A 15886-nucleotide genomic window follows, 5' to 3' on the forward strand; every position below is an offset into this window, starting at 1 on the left:
TGCCTGCTCCTATAACCCCCAGCCGGAGCGAGGAGGTGAGCCCCTCACCCTGACAGGAGAGCCAGTGGAAAGTGACAGCAAGGTCCCTGGAGGGGCTCTCTGGTGAGTCGAGACCTCCCGCCTCCCCGTTAAGTGCTGAGGCAGTCAAGAGCTAATTCGTTTATGCCACAAATAAAATTGGGGTAAGTGCAAAGGTGGGAACACCTAACATCCCTAAGACTGCCTGCTTCTCCCCACCCGGGTGCCAGGTGGGCTGGCTTTAAAGCCCGGCTTTGCCACCGATCGGCTGTGTGATGCTGGACGGGTCACAGAAGCCTGTGGCGAGCACTGACCACGGGGACTCGTTGTGACCCCCCCGTCAATACAGGCTTAGAAGGCAGGCTGGCTCGCGGCACGTCTGCTGTCACGACTGTCACTGCCACCCATTCGCTGGTTTTCTTTTTTTTAATTTTTTTTTTTTAACGTTTATTTTTTGGGGACAGAGAGAGACAGAGCATGAATGGGGGAGGGGCAGAGAGAGAGGGAGACACAGAATCAGAAACAGGCTCCAGGCTCTGAGCCATCAGCCCAGAGCCCAACGCGGGGCTCGAATTCCCGGACCGCGAGATCGTGACCTGGCTGAAGTCGGACGCTTAACCGACTGCGCCACCCAGGCGCCCCTGGTTTTCTATTCTTCAGCCACACTGGCTTGCTTTCTGCTCTTCCCGCCTCAGAGTCTTCGCACATGCCGTTCCCTCTCCCGTGCCTTGCGTCTTCCCCCAGTTAGATGAGAGACCCGGAAGGTCCCTGGGCTTCCCCATCATCAGCCCTGATTAATGCTGAAATGTGGACAGATTCTTGCCTGCCCTCAGAGGAAAAGCAGCTCTCTCCCCTCCCAGAGCCCCGAAGCCACCTTCAATGGACTTGGCTAAATCTGCGCCAGAAGATCATGGCAGGCTGACAGCAGGGGGCCTCCAGAGAGTAACCTGGGAAGTGGTAACATTTCATCATCTCTGGAGAAGCGGGGCTCTGGGGGGGGGGGGGGGGGGTGGGGGGTGGGGAAGGGCTACAGAATGAAAGGCAGCAAAAGCATTTACAAGCGATCCAACCCAGGGCGCGTACCTTGGCTCTTGTGAGCACGAATCTCTGAGCCCTCAGGATGTCCCTGTGCCTACCAGACATTGCTCTGTGTGCTCTCTCCGTAGAGGATTCCCGTTCATCCTCAGGGGAGTTTTACAAGGTAGTTGTTATTGTGTTCTTTTCAGAGATAAACTGAAAGGGCGCCGAGAGGCTAAGCGACTTGCCCAAAGCCACACAGCAGAGCTGAAACCTGGACCAGGTCTTTCTGATGGTGGAGGCCGGGATCTCAAACACCACTCTGCACTGATATTCAGGGTAGGCTGTGGTCCCGATTGAATGCCCCCCCCTCCCATAACTGAGCTGGGCGTGGAAATGCTAAGTCTTGTCTTCTGACCATGAAGACCCTGAACCATGGAGTTATCCGTGTTTCAGGGGAAAGCTAAGACCCAACAGTGTGTTCAAGTTTTCACCGCAGCCTCTCTTTCAAATCCCAACTGTGAGGGTGCTTCTTCCGGGCAATGGTCTGGGGCTCCCCCAGGGCAAGGCTTGTCTCTCAGGGACTCCTCTGTGTTTCCGCTGTACCCGATGGTGGAAGGTAAACTCCCCACAACCTGACAGTGGGAGCTGTTCGGGTTCAAGCCAGCACCTCCCTGTCTTTTGCTGCTACAGTGCCGGGTTCATGGGGAGTGTTTCGCACACGTCCGTGGACCAGGACAGACAGCAGACTGTCGCTGGGGGCCTCTCCATAGCAAGCCGCCGCCGTAAAAGGAACATCCTCCACAGCCTCAAGACCTTCATTCCCTGCTGACGGCACTGAACTTTGCTCTCCAGCCTGGACTCTACCCAAGAGCAGAAACCCTGATCTAGCAAACAGGCATAAGCCCCGGCCTGATTTCCCCCTTACTCCCTTTGGGATAAATACATCCCGGCAAATGCAGACACGCCCCCTTCCCTCCTCTTCTTGCCAATGTTGATTTAAGTCCCAGGCGCCAGGGACCCCAGAAGGGAGGAGGGGGGGTTATCAAGGGCATCCAGGGGACGCCTCTGGTCGAGCCTTAGCAGCAGCTGTCCATTCTGGGTTCTGCCGTTGGCCATGGCTAACCGGCGGTCACGGCCGGTGGTCTCCACGCGGAGAGATGCGGCGACCCCTTCGATGGTAGTCGAGACTCTGTGCTCCCAAAGAACAGGTGCCCAAGAGCGGGCAGGAGATAGGACGGAGGAATCTGTCTTTCACACTGTAGATCTTTCTCTTCCACGTCTTCAAGAATAGGAACGTGTATTTTTTTTTTTTTTAGTTTATTTATTTATTTCTTGGGGGGAGGAGCAGAGAGAGAAGGAGAGAGAGATAATCCCAAGCAGGCTCCGTGCTGTGAGCACAAAGCCCGATGTGGGGCTCGAACCCGGGAACCGTGAGATCGTGACCTGAGCCGAAATCAAGAGTCAGCCGCTTAACTGACTGAGCCCCACCCCAAAGCGCCCCAGGAACATTTTTCTTTTTTTTTGGATATAACTTGGACTCTACACACAAAGCAACCGTTTCATAGGATACTCTACCGAATGACCAGTGATGTTCGCCGACACGAAGTCTATTTGGAAACTTCTCTAAGTTTCTACACTGTAGTTACCTGCTCTTCGCCAGCTTCTTTGGAATAAGGCTCTGTTCCCACTGCTCCTGCCCTTCCCACTGCTAAAGACTGACAGGGGTCGGCCCGGTGCTGGGGCACTAAATGTGCAGAGCCATAGGGTTCTCAACCAGCCTATGAGGAATGCTCGATCGTTATTCCTCCGTGCACAGAGAAGGAAACTGACTATCACTGACGGAGGCTAAGGGTCACGGCCGAGGCCCATAGATGGTAAGTGGCATCACAGGAGTTAACTGTTACTTCTCAACAGCGGAGAGGATTTAGCAGTTCAGGGGCAACGTGACCAACCCTGCCCCTGATCATGCCCCCAAAGCAGCTCTTCTGGGTGAAAGAGCCCCTTGAGGGGCACCCTCAGCTCCTCTCAACCTCACACTAAAACCCTGGTGTCTGGGGCACCTGGGTGGCTCGGTCGGTTAAGCACTGGACTCTTGATTTCAGCTCAGGTCATGATCTCATGGTTCGTGAGTTTGAGCCCCGCATCGGGCTCTGCACTGAGAGGACGGAGCTTGCTTGAGATCCTCTCTCTCATTCTCTCTCTCTCTCTCTCTCTCTCTGCCCCTCTCCTGCTCGATCTCTCTAAATGAATGAATGAATGAATAAATAAACATTAAAAACAACAACAACAACAACACTGGTTCCCTTTACTGGTCATTCCTTTGATTACCAGTCTCCATTCCCATTTCCACGCTGCCCAACCAGCTGACCAGTGGCCTGCCTGGCTTGGGTCGGATCCCCAGGTCCTGGGACAGCAGGTGTGCACTGAATATCTCCCAAATAGATGCATCATGCCGTCCCTTCCATTCTACATGTTTCTGCCTGATTTGTTCTCCCCAAGACAGTTGTGTGTGTGTCCCCTTTGCTCAGACCCCTCTGGTGGCTCCGCAATGACCCACTAGTGAAAGCTGTGCCTTTCTGTCTGGCATTTCACGCCCCTGGAGTCCCTGTGGTACCTCAGTGTTCACCCTGCTCTCGTTCAAATCCAGCTTCCCCTGGGGGCCACTTCTTTAAGTAGGTCCATACGGTTCCTCCTTCCCCGTCTTGGCCACGCTTTTCTTTGGGGCTGGAAGTTTTGCCCTGCCTACCTCTCACTCCCTGCAGAACAGCCCCTACAATCCTCCAGTGCTGTCCCCTTAAGGCCACGTCTTCCGATCTCCCCATCCAAGCCTCCAACTCGCTGGTGTCCTCCCCTATGGTTCAGTCATTGAGGGGTCAGCTCTGGGGTCAGAGAGTCCTGTGCACAAATTCTGGCTCCTGTCACTTCTGGCTTTGTGACATTGGTCAAGCCGTTGAAGAAATTCCAGAGCAGGAAAACGGAGACAATCTGCATAGGTGAACTTGGCACTTGAAGAGAGATGGTGCTCTTTTTTTTTTTTTTGATTTTTTTAAAACATTTATTTATTTTTGAGAGACAGAGGGACACAGAGCATGAGCAGGGGAGGGGCAGAGAGAGAGGGAGACACAGAAGGCGAAGCAGGGTCCAAGCTCTGAGCCATCAGCACAGAGCCCGACGCGGGGCTCGAACTCACGAACCGTGAGATCATGGTGTCTTCCGCAGAGAAGTGTCTATTCAAGTCCTTTGCCTGTTTTTTTGACTGAGTGGCTTGTGATCTTGCTGCTGTTGAGTTGTAGGAGTTCTTCACATATTCTGGATATTCATCCCTTATTGGGTACATGACTTACCAATTTTCCCATGCAGTCAGTTATCTTTTTTCCTTTCTGGACAGTCTCATTTGGTGCACAAAAGTTCTTAATTTGGGTCCAACTTACCTATTTTGTATTTTGTGGTTTGTGCTTTTGGTGTGGTATCCATGAAATCATTGCCAAATCCAATGTCATGGTGATTTTCCCTGATGTTCCCCTCCTACGAGTTTCATAGTTTCAGCAATCCAACTTAAATCTTTCTTTTATTTTGAGTTTATTTTTGTATATGGTTCAGGGGAAGGGTCCAACCTGATTGTTTCGCAGGTGAATATCCAGTTTTCCCAGCACCGTTTGTTGGAAAGACTGCCCTTTCCTCATTGAATGGTCTTGGCCCCCTCGTCAAAAATCAACTGACCATATGTCTTCGTTTGGGTTGCTGTACCCAAATGCCATAGATTGGGTGGCTTGACCACAAACGAATATTTTTCATAGTTCAGGAGGTTGGAAGTCCAAGATCAAGGTGCCAGGGTGGTTGAGTTCTGGATGAGGGCTCTCTCCCTGGTGGGCAGAAGGATACTTTCTTGCTGTGTCCTCACATGGCAAAGAAAGACATTGTCTCTCTCATGTCCCTTCTTATAAAAGTACTAATGACACCATGTGGACCCCACCTTCATGAACTGATCACCACCCAGAGGCCTTACCTCCAGGTACCATCACACTGGGGACTCTCCAAACTTTCAGTCCATAGCACCATAAACGTGAGTGTTTATTTCTATTATATTCCATTGGTCTGCATGCCTGTCCTGATATTAGAGCTTTGTAGCAAGTTTCAAAGTCGGGCAGTGTGAGGCCTCCAACTTTATTCTTCTTTTTCAAGATGGTCTGGACCCTCCGGGGCCCCTTGCAATCCTGCATGTATTTGAAGACGAGCTTTTCCATCTATACAAAAAAAAAAAAAAAAGGCTGTTGGAATTTTGATCGGACTCTGCGGAATCTGTAGATCATTCTGGGAAGTACTGATATCGTAACAAACATTACATCTTCCTATCCATGGACAAGGGATATCTTTCTATTTAGATCGTCATTAAATTCTTTTGACTTTTTAATTTTTTTGTAGCTTTCAGCATACACGTCGTCTGTCCACCTGCTTGGTTAGATTTCTTTCCTTTTTTTTTTTTTTAATTTTTTTTTCAATGCTTATTTATTTTTGAGAGACAGAGAGAGACAGAGCATGAGCAGGGGAGGGGCAGAGAGAGAGGGAGACACAGAATCCGAAGCAGGCTCCAGGCTCTGAGCCGTCCGTAGCGCCTGGCAGGGACCCCCACACTGAGCCACTGGTTAGTACGTCTTTTTGGATGCATGTATGCACAGCTTCCTTCTTGGAAAATACAGTTTTTAATTTTAATGTACTTTATGCCCCCCCCCCCTTTTCCATATCTGTCAGTCAGCTCCCAGAGGGAAGGACTATTTATCACTGACCCTTCTGCAAGACTGGGCTTGTGGAGGGAGGGAGCTGATATTGCCTACAGGGCCTCACCTACTGGGGTGGAACTGGGGACGCCCCCCAAAGGAAAACAATGATGCCTGATTTCAGCCAGACAGTTCCTGCAGAGAAATGACCCCTGGGGACCAGTGGTAGTGTGGCCAGACTGGTGGATGAGACAGCTGGAGGAAGGAGGTGGTTTGCTTTTGAGGAGACCAGGACGGGCCCCCCCCCCACACCACGATGCACATATAAACACCCCTTGCCACCACCTTCGTTCACATCTATTACAGGCTCCCGTCATGACTTGTGTCTGGGGCCCCCCAGTCCCTCTTACTCGGGGACGCGTGGCCTTCTGCCGCAAGGTTTCTGGTCAGGAATTCACAACAATGAGGACTCCAAGTTCACCAGCCTGATTGGCAATGCTCTCTGAGAAACCCAACAGATGGGCTCTAATTGCAGACCTGTTGTGGGGACATTGTTAACAAACACACAAGTAGCAGTATACAGGGCTTTCTGGAACCGAATGTGACTTGGCAGCTGGGGACGGCAGTCTAATTACCAACATCTGAGTTTCTTGTTTAATGAAGGGGAATGTGGAAAACGGCCGTGCTTGAAGCAGCCGGGATGGAGGAAAATGCCAGGCAGGGCTGTGACAACAGGGCCCGCACACCCTCTTGGTGGCCAGGCGCCTCCGTGTCAGGCGGGCGCGCCCGCTGCCTCCTCCCAGGAATCCGGGCATCACTTTTGGGAGACGGGATGGCGTCCCCGAGATCCTTAAGTATCAACCTCGGACCATTAGAAAATAGTGCAGGTCCCGGGCGGGGGCGGGGGGGGGGGCCCGGGGGGCTCAGTCCCTTAAGCGTCTGACTCTTGATTTCCGCTCAGGTCATGACCTCACAGTTGGGGACAACTGGAGCCTGCTTGCGATTCTCTCTTCCTCTTTCTCTTCCCCTTCCCCTCTTGGTTTCTGTCTCCCCCTTTCCCTCTCGCTCTCAAAATAAATAAATAAACTTAAAAAGAAAATAGCGCAGGCCTCTGGTATTCATTAGGTTTTTCTTCTTAAATCATCCAACTGGCACTCCAGGAAAATAAACCACGCTTAACCTGTGGCCTCTTGTATCCTTTTGCACGATGAAATACACCTTGAAACACACATACCCCGGCCCCAGAGTTCACAGCGTGCAACCGCATTTGCTCAGGCTCACTGCAGCCTCACTTGGTCAAAGTCCTGCTTTAAGCACCTGACCTGATCAGCCCATTTAATCCTTTTCCTAAGCTATTTTAAATTTTTAAAAAAATTTTCCTAGCTTTATGAGTTATGATGGATAGGTAATAATTGTATATATTTAGGTCGTATGGCGTGATTTTTTTTTTTTTCGTTGTTGAGAGAGAGAGAGAGAATGAGTGGGGGATAGCGGGCAGAGGGAGAGAGAATCCCAAGCGGGCTCTGTGCTCGTTGCGGAGCCTGAAGCAGGGCTCGATCCCACCGCCCTGGGATCGTGACCTGAGCCAAAATCAAGAGTTGGGTGCTCAACCGACTGAGCCATCCAAGTGCCCCCATATGCTGGGAAGTTTTTAAAGGTTTACGACGTGATGGTTGAATGCACGTATATATTGTGAAATGATCCTCACAATCGAGTTAAGTAACACATGCATCACCTCACATGGCTCACATCTGCGTGTGTGAGTGCGGTGAGAACACCTAAGATCTACTCTATTAACAAGTTTCAAGAACACGACATAGTATCGTCAGCTATAGTCGACATGCTGCGCATCAGATCCCCAGAACTCCCTTGTCTTATAAACAAAATTTGTATCCTTTGACTGACATCTCCCCGCTTCCCCCTCACCTCGCTGAATTCTTTAAGTGACCTTAAGCGATAGATCTCCTTTTGATTTCCACTGTAGAGATGGGAAAACTGAGGCACGGACAGGTTAAGGAACCTCTCAGGGAGAAGCTGGCCCCAGGTTGCATTCTGGCCACAGGCTGGCCTGTGTGACGTTAGTAATAACTGGCACTCCGGGGTTGGGGGGGGGGGGTGATTTGCTGAGTCCTAGAAACTGTGTTTTCCAGGCTTGTCCTCACTTATTCAAGCCTCAGAGCGACCGTGTGAGGTAGACGCTATCGTTGTCTCTAGGACTGAAAACCGACGTTGAGAAGACTGAGTAATTTGCTCAAGTCACAGAACTCCGGGTGCACTGAGCTGGGACTCAGACTCAGCCTGTCTTCTCTGGGCCGCACTGACCCTCCGCTCCGTGAGAGGCCCCGACACGCAGCCGCCCTGCAGGGATTCTGTTTTGTTTTTCACATCATGGACCGTCTATCTGGTCACGGTGGCCTTTTAAGAGGGTCCACGGAAGAAGCTTTGCTTGGGTTTCAAGACCAGGGAAAAGCGAATCATCTCTGGAGAGATTCGATTGCTTTTCCTTTATGGACACGGGGAAACTTAGCAAACCAACCTCTCACACCAGGATACAGATTCTAATTTCTTTCTTTGTTATTACCTTTTGTGGCCGATTGTATTTTCCCAGATTGAAGACCGCCATATTTCTGGTCTCACATGTGCCTTCAGAGCTTGGCCACACCCTCCCCTTGAACCAGGATGGGCTTTTTGTAGGTGCCTCGACTGACCGGGGCGGGGGGGGGGGGGGGGGGGCGGAAGCGACGTCACATGACTTGCAAGGCGAAATCATACAAGACGAAATGGGTTGGTGTTGTTTCTAGCCAAGATGGGGTAAGCACACCTTCCCTTGTCTCTGTCAATGAATGCCGCCACAAAATGCAGACGCACTTGGAGCAGATATGTGAGGGCTCTAGAGGGTAAGACTAGCAGGCAGATTCATGAAGACCAGAATTTGAAGTATCCCTGAACTGGGAGTGAGCATTATCATTTTTCTTTCCCACTTGGCTCTGGATATAGGTGCAGTCATGGAAATATATAGCAGATTGGGGTAATGAAAGCCCCAGATGCTAGGATAGAGAACAGAAAAGAGATTCCTCAGTGTATTAAAAAGGGGCGCCTGGGGGCTCAGCCGGTTAAGCATCCGACTTTGGCTCAAGCCGTGAACTTGAGGTACATGGATTCGAGCCCTGCATCGGGTTCTGTGCTGACAGCTCAGAGCCTGGAGCCTGCTTTGGATTCTCTGTCTCCCTCTTTGCTTGTACTCTGTCTCTCTCTCAAAAATAAATAAATATTAAAAAAAAATTTTTTTTTTAAAAAAAAGGACCAGGGAGATAGGAAAGAGAGTAGAGTTTAGGAAAGCAACTCCATAAAGTGATTTATGAGTTCCTGGGCTTCCTTCTGGGCTATGCACAGGTGGAGCTGAGCCCAATTAGCATATCAAAGACTTTGAAACGGAAGTGACACATGGACCGCGGCCCCAAGTGCCAGACTGGCCCCTGGGTGGTGTGCACGCAGAGCCAGAGTCGAAGAGTGCTACGAAGACTCTCAAAACTGAACTTTAAAAACCTACCCCCCCGGGAAGACAGGTTGGCACTTGCGGCCCTAACTAGACACGTCAGTTGTGTGCTAAAACAAAATGGCAGCCTTCTCCATAGGGTTTATGTAAACCCTAGAGTTTCATAATAGAACAGTCAAAATGTCCATGAGAGTGTCCACAGTCACATGCAATGTTAAGAACTAGAAAAGTCTCAACTTTTATGAGGAAAAGACAATCAACAGACGCCAACACTGAGATAACAAAGCTGTTGGAATTACCTGACAGAGAAGCCATTATACAAAAACTCCAATAAGCCATCGTGAACACACGCTTGAGGTAAATGAAATAATAAAAAGCTCAGCCCCGTCCCACCCCGCAAAAAGGTACACAGAGTAAAATGAAGATTTTAGAATTGAAGAATATAGTAACTGGTGGACACTCAGATGGGCTCCATGGCAGAGCGAGATGATAGGCGACAGAGAAATAAGCAAGGATGAGACAAAAACCTACAGGTTCAAGACGCTCAGTGATCCTCAAACAGGTAAACCTAAAGGAATCATAAGCGAAAGGTGAAACACTAGATCGAAGAAAAAAAATCTTCAAATGAACCAGATTCAGATTCAGATTCAGGTGTCCCCTGTCACCTACAGAGGACAACAATTACAATAATTGTGAATTTTCCAGCAGAAACCAAGGAGGCCAAAAAGAAGTGGAATAGCATTTTTATTTTTTTAATTTTTAAAAAGTGTTTATTTATTTATTTTGAGAGAGAGAGAGAGAGAGAGCCATCCAACATGTGGAGGGGCAGAAAGAGAAGAGAGAGAGAGAGAGAGAGAGAATCCCAAGCAGGCTCTGAGCTTGATCAGTGCAGGGCCAGACATGGGGCTCGATCCCATGAACTGTGAGATCATGACCTGAGCTGAAATCAAGAGTTGGAGGCTTAACTGACTCAGTCACCCAAGCGCCCGTAGGATGGGCATTTTTAAAGTGCTAAAAGAAAAATACCAACCCAGAATGCCATAACCAGCGAAAATATCCCTCGGAAATGCAACGGAAATAAACATATTTTCAGAGGAAGGAAATCATGAAGAAATGTATACTACTCTTCGCCTCTTAAACTCCCTAACATGTGTTTGATGCTTCAGAGCAAAAATGATAACATTGTCCGATGGGGTTTTTAGTGTATATAGATATAACATATACAACAATTATATCATAAAGGAAGGTGAGTAAAAGGACCTATATGGTGGTAAGGTTTCTCCTTTCCACTTGAAGTGCTGAGCTATTGATTCTAAGTAGACTAGAAAAGTTAAGTATGCATATTGTAATCTCTACAGCAACAAATAAAAACCTAAACAAAGAACTATGGTTAAAAAAAACACACAATAGAAGAATTAACATCAAATACTGAAAATGTCCAAACAGCCCAAAAGAGGGCAAGAAAATGGAAACAAAAGAACAAAAACAGAGTTAACAACAAAGAATAAATGATAGACTTAAATTCAAACATCAATAATTACATTATGCAAATGGTCTAACATCATCAACTAAAAGACAGAGGATGTCAGAACAGATAAAAAAGACTTGGCCTACCTATATGCAGTCTACAAGAAATTTATTTCAAATATAATTATAAATTTTGTCTTAATTGACAAAAAGGGAAGAACACCTGGGTGGCTCAGTTAAGCGTCCTACTTTGGCTCAGGTCATGATCTCACAGTTCATGGGTTCAAGCCCTGCGTTGGGCTCTGTGCTGACAGCTCAGAGCCTGGCGCCTGCTTCGGACTCTCTGTCTCCCTCTCTCTCTGCCCCTCCGCATCTCACGCTCTGTCTCCCTCTCGCTCTCAAAAAATGAAAAAACATTTAAAAAAAATTCAAAGATAATCAAACAGGAAGGTTAAAAGTATAAAGATAGGGGAGGATGTCATGCAAACACAAATTAAAAAAACAGCTATATTAATATCAGCAAAGTATATTTCAGACAAAAAAAAATTGACTAGAGATAAAGATGGATGTTAATTAACGGTAGAAGGGTCAATTCACCAAGTAGAGATATGATCCTAAGTGAGTTTGCACCAAACAACGCAGCTTCAAAAAGACATGAAGAATAAATTGCAGGCATATCTCCTTTTATTGTGCTTTGCTTGATTGCACTTTCCAGATGGAAAATGCATCTGGAAAATGCGTTTGGTTTTTACAAGTTGAACGTGTGTGGCAACCTTGCATCAAGCAAGCTTGTTGGCACCACTTTTCCAAGAGCGTTTGCTCACTTTGTGTCTCTGTGTCAGATTTTAGTAATTCTCAGGATATTCCAAACTTTCTCATTGTTCTTATATCTGGTATAGTGATCTGTGATCACGACTTGCCAAAAGCTCAGATGATGGTTAGTATTTTTTAGCAATACGGTATTTTTTTATTAAAAAATTTTTAACAATTATGTATTCTTGAGAGACAGAGAGAGACAGAGCACAAGTGGGGAGGGGCAGAGAGAGAGGGAGACACAGAATCCGAAGCAGGTTCCAGGCTCTGAGCTGTCAGCACAGAGCCCGACGTGGGGCTCCAACTCATGAACCACAAGATCATGACCTGAGCCAAAGTCGAACACCTAACCATCTGAGCCACCCCAGGTGCTCCACAATGCAGTATTTTTTAATAAAGGTACAAACATTGTTTTTTTTAGACATAATGCTATTGTATGTTTAATAGACTACAGTACAGCGTAAACATAACTTTTATAAGCTCTGGGGAAACAAAGAATTCATTTGGCTTGCTCTATTGTAATATTTACTTTATCATGATATCTCTGGAATGCCTGTTTTAGCACTGAAAGGAGAAAAAGAAAAATGCACAACTATAGTTGGAAACTTTAACACTCCTCCCTCACTAATACATAGTAGACACAAAACCTGCAAAGGTATAAACACCTAAAAAAATTCAACCAACTGGATCTAAATGACACAGTTTACTCTTTCACCGATAGTATGTTCTTCTCAAGGGCACATGGAACATCCATCCAAATAAACCATATAGTGGGTCATCAAGCAAATTTTAACAGATATAAAAGAATTAAAATCATACAAAATATGTTTTCAGGTCACAATCGTATTCAACTAAAAAATGAATAGCAAAAACAACAGAAAAATCTCTAAACCCTTGGAAATGAGACAACACAGTCCTCGAGAATCCATAGTTCAAAGAAGGAGTGTCAAAGAAAATTAGAAAATATGTTGAACTGAATAGAAAACACCGTATAACAAAATATGTGGGATGCAGATAAAGCAGTGCCTAGAGGAAAATTCATAGCATTAAAATGCTTACATTAAGAAAAGGAGAAATGTCTCAAATCAAAGCCTACGCTTCTATCTTAAGAAACTAGAAAAAGAGCAAAATAAAACCAAAGCAAGTATTAAAAGCAGATAAGAATGGTAAAAGCAGAGCTCAGTGAAATAGAAAACAGAAAATGGTAGAGAAAATCAATAAAACCAGAAGCTGTTTCTTTGAAAAGATAAACTGTTAAAACTATATCAAGGTCGGCAAAAAAAAAATATTAGAGGTGAAAAATCATAGACATTACATTGATAAGAAGGGAATACTGTGAAAAAAATCTAAGCACTTAAATGAAATTACTTAAGTAAAAATGGACTCATTCCTCATAAACCATAAACTACCAAAACTCACGCACAATAGTCCTATAACTTAATCAGTCTTAAACTGGCAAATAAATTAAATTCATAGTTTAAAACCTACCAGAGAAGAAATTCCCAGTCCCATAGAGTGTCACTGGCAAATTTTATGAAACACTTAAAGACGACGTAGCACTATTATCTACAACCTGTTCCAAATAATAGAGGAGACAATAATTCCTAACTTAATGCTGAGACCAGCATTACCTTGTTTCTAAAACTAAACAAAAAGTATAAGAAAAGAAATTCAGACCAATATTCCTCATGACGAGACACAAAAGTCCTCAAATAAATATCAGCAAATTGAATCCAAGAATATATCAAAAGAACAGTATGTCATAAGCACGTGAGGTTTATTTGGAGAATGCAAGGCTGATTTGATATTCAAAAATGAGTCGGTGGGTTTCATCATAAATAGAGTCTACAGAAAAAAAATCACATGTTTATATAAATTGGTGCGGACAAATACGTTGACAAAATTCAGAGTACATTCAACATAAAAACTTGCAACAAACTAGAAATAGACATTTTCTCAATGAAACTACAGGAACCTACAGAAAATCTGCATCTTAGATAACATTTAATGGTGAAGAGCTGATATTTTCCCCTCCAACATTAGGAACAAAGTAGGACGCCCGATCTAACCATTCCCATTCAACATCACACTGGAAGTCCTAGCTGATACAAAAAAGGAGGAAAAAGAACTAGAAGGCATCTGTATTGGGAAGAAAAAAACAAAACTGTCCCTGTTCTCAGACTACATTATTTTCTATATAGGAAGCCCCAAGGAACTTCTAGATTCTTCTAGAACTAATCTTCTAGAACGAATTCTTCTAGAATTCTTCTAGATTCATCTAGAACTAATAAGTCTGCTTAGTGAAGTCATAGGATACCAGCTGAACCCAAAAATCAATTCTATTCTGGTAGACTAGCAGTGGACAATTGGAAACTGAAATAAAAAAACTTACAATACGTGCCTCCCTCCACCCCAAATGAAGTATCTAAGTATCAACCCAACACATCATACACAGGTTCTATGTGCCAAAAAGTACAATGCTGCTGAAGGAAATGTAAAAGGACCTCAATAAATAGACATGTGATAGTCAGGGCCTGGAAGACTTAACAGAGTAAAGATGCCAATTTTCTCTAAATTGCTCTTTAGAAGTCATGACAGGATTTTCATCATTGTTGATATAGACAAGCTGATTTTAAAATTTGCATGCAAAGCTGAGGAGCTAGAATCGCTAAAACAATGTGGAAATAAAAGAATACTGTCTAAGGAATCGAATTATTTGATTTGAAATCTTGCTGTGAAGTTACTATAATTAAGACAGTTTGGCCCAGATAGCCAAAGCGACGTTGAAAAAGAAAACCAAAGCAGGAGGCATCACGATCTCGGACTTTCGCCTCTACTGCAAAGCTGTAATCATCATGGCAGTATGGTACTGGCACAAAAACAGACTGGTGAATAGAATAGAGAACCCAGAATTGGACAGAATCCAGAATTGGACCCACAGGTGTATGGCCAACTAATCTTTGACAAGGCAGGAAAGAGCATCCAATGGAAAAAAGACTGTCTCTTTAGCAAATGGTGCTGGGAAAACTGGACAGCGACATGCAGAAGAATGAACCTGGACCGCTTTCTTACCCCAGACACAAAAAGAAACTCCCAATGGATGAATGACCTAAAGGTAAGACGGGAAGCCCTCAAAACCCTAGAGGAGAAAACAGGCAACGACCTCTTTGGCCTCAGCGGCAGCAGATTCATGCTTGACGTGTCTCCGAAGGCAAGGGAAATAAAAGCCAGCTTCCTCCTGGCCATCTCTGAAGTCATGAGCCCCCATGAAGCCACCCCGGGGGATAGGGAGAGATGCTTAAGGAGTCCTACCCATTCTAGTTCCCACGTGTTCTGTCTCTTTAGCTCGGCACCCGCTATGGGAATGAGCTAGCCTTCAGATGACTCCAGGCTCAGCTGTCCGTCTGCAACCGTATGAAGAGCCTGAGTGGGGACCACTTGGCTGAGTCCCATTAATCTTTGGAAGCGATAATGAAATGGTCATTGGTGTTTTAAGTGGGGGGGGGGGAGGTGTTACACGCATCACAGATAAGTGGAAAATCATTATTTTTCAAATCATTTTAAGCTAGCTCAAATCCTTTTAGGTACCAGGTAGAGTGGAACCAATGAAGTGACACAGGAAATAGACAATGATTGAGATAATAAGCTATGATGTTGTAAAGGCCGAGCCTCACCTGGCTCATGGGTGGATGGTGATGTTAGAACCTATGCTTGGTCCCAGCCATAGTCCTATGCCAAGCTACCGCACCCAGGGATGGAGCTTCCCCCTCCTAATTCCTAGCCTTACTAAGGGGCACGTTAAATCCTTACTGAAAGAAAGAAAGAAAGAAAGAAAGAAAGAAAGAAAGAAAGGAAGAAAGAAGGAAAAAGACACACACACTCCATATATTTACATATAGTTAATGTATGTAACCAGCCACGCAAGAGCTAAGACCCCAGGCAGGGTCAGTGAGAACACACACAGCTCAGCAATAAGAACTTGCTGCCTCCAGGGCTCAGGGACGTCGTGTAGAAGCCACAACCTTGGACAAGGCAAGGAAGCCTGGGAAGCGGTTTATAGAGGTCGGTGCCCTGCGAGACACAACAGAACAGGGGGAGAAGTGTGGGGTGGGAGATCGAATCTTCCAAGCAGACAGAGCGAATGACCGGGCTGGAGGGTCGTCGCAGTATCTGCCGCATGGAATCCTCGGTAAAGGGCTATCTGAGTTAACAGAAGAACACTTGGAACTTACTTATAAAGGACAGCTGCTATTCCTAGGAAGGAATTATAACACCCCATCGACCGAAATGGGAGGCAAAGCGAGGCTTCCAGAAGCTGACCGATTTGTCATACAGCTAGGAATGTCTTTATACCAGG

This window comes from Herpailurus yagouaroundi, unplaced genomic scaffold (assembly GCF_014898765.1).
Source record: "Herpailurus yagouaroundi ecotype Mexico unplaced genomic scaffold, PumYag 190, whole genome shotgun sequence".
NCBI lineage: Eukaryota > Metazoa > Chordata > Mammalia > Carnivora > Felidae > Herpailurus > Herpailurus yagouaroundi.